Raw genomic sequence first — 1704 nt, forward strand, 5'->3', positions numbered from 1 at the left:
AGCACTTAGGAGTTACTCCTGGCTCTATGCTCAGAAATTGCCCCTGGCAGGCTCGGGGGACCATATGAGATGCCGGGATTCAAACCACCGTCCTTCAGCATGCAAGGCAAAAGCCCTACCTCCTGCTATTTCTTCAGCCCCTCCTGTTTTTCAATGTTGGTGCAATTATAAAGACAATCAAACAGGGGCTGATGCAAACAGCATAAAGATTTTGGGGGGCATGATGGGGCATTTCTAAGTTGACCTAAGGCTTAGGGCACCACAATTCTACACAGATGAACTCCCCCCAGTGTCTCTGCCAGCCACTGAGGTCCTGGGTTGTGGGATAAGGCTGCAGCAGCAGCAATTCCCTGGGTTCTCCCTGGGTGGCCTGCAGCAGCCTGGAGAGCAGCTGGCCTCCCCATGAGGGGCTGTGGGGACTAGGGTGCAGCAGACCTGGGAAACGGCTGCAACCCACGGTGGGCCCCTGCTCTTCGCTCAGGAGCCAGCAGGTCAGCCAGGAGCATTCTGGGAGACAGGAGGATGTTCTTGGTTTCTTTCAAAAGCCGGCAACTGTAATTTGGACTCTTTTTCTGTGTGTGTGTGTGTGTGTGTGTGTGTGTGTGTGTGTGTGTGTGTGTGTGTGTGTGTGTGTGTGTGTGTTCGCTCGCGTGTGTTTTGTTTTAAGCTGTCTGAGCCAACATTAAACATCTGGGCCCAATTTGACCTCCTCTTCCCTTGCAATGCCAGGGTTCAGATATGGGATGTGATTTGTTATGCCAACTTTTTTTTTTTGCCTTTTTTTATGGTTTTGGGGTTTGGGGCCACACCCTGCAGTGCTCAGGGGTTACTCCTGGCTCTGTACTCAGGAATCACTCCTGGCAGGCTTGGGGGGAACCCAATGGGATGCTGGGGATGAAACCCAGTTAGGCTGCAGGCAAAGCAAATGTCCTCCTGCTGTGCTATCACTAGGCCCCATTATGCAAAGTTTAGGGTTTCTTAGAGGATCAAGTTTCTTACTCATTTTCAAGGGGCTTTCTGGGAAGCCCCCGTTTATCTTTTAAAACTCACTTAGGTGCTCGCTTCCGCAGCACATATACTAAAATTGGAACGATACAGAGAAGACTAGCATGGCCCCTGCGCAAGGATGACACGCAAATTTGTGAAATGTTCCATATTAAAAAAAAAAAAAACTCACTTAGGAGGGACTGGAGAGAGGGGCCGGTGAGGTGGTGCTAGAGGTAAGGTGTCTGCCTTGCAAGCGATAGCCAAGGAAGGACCGTGGTTTGATCCCCCAGCGTCCCATGTGGTCCCCCCAAGCCAGGGGCAATTTCTGAGCGCTTAGCCAGGAGTAACCCCTGAGCATCAAACGGTGTGGCCCGAAAACCAAAAAAAAAAGGAGCAACTGGAGAAATAGCATGGAGGTAAGGCATTTGCCTTGCATGCAGAAGGACAGTGGTTCGAATCCCGGCATCCCATATAGTCTCCTGAGCCTGCCAGGAGCTATATCTGAGTGTAGAGCCAGGAACCTCTGAGCTCTGCCAGGTATGACCCAAAAATAAAAAAAATAAAATAAAAAAAAACAAAAACAAAAAACTCAGGAGCCAGAATGATAGCACAGCCATAGGGCATTTGCCTTGCAAGTGGCCAATGAGGGACAGACCCGGGTTTGATCTCTGACATCCCATATGATCCCCAGAGCCTGCCGGGAGTGATTTCTGAGCG

General features: G+C 50.5%; 1 non-coding gene across 1 annotated transcript; it reads left to right on the plus strand.

The window, feature by feature from the left end:
* Positions 1–1054: 1054 nt before the first annotated feature.
* On the plus strand, positions 1055–1161 carry LOC126015100 (U6 spliceosomal RNA). Its single transcript, XR_007497996.1, has one exon. It is a non-coding gene; the product is annotated as a U6 spliceosomal RNA (small nuclear RNA).
* The last annotated feature ends 543 nt before the right edge of the window (positions 1162–1704 follow it).

This window comes from Suncus etruscus, chromosome 7 (genome assembly GCF_024139225.1).
Source record: "Suncus etruscus isolate mSunEtr1 chromosome 7, mSunEtr1.pri.cur, whole genome shotgun sequence".
NCBI lineage: Eukaryota > Metazoa > Chordata > Mammalia > Eulipotyphla > Soricidae > Suncus > Suncus etruscus.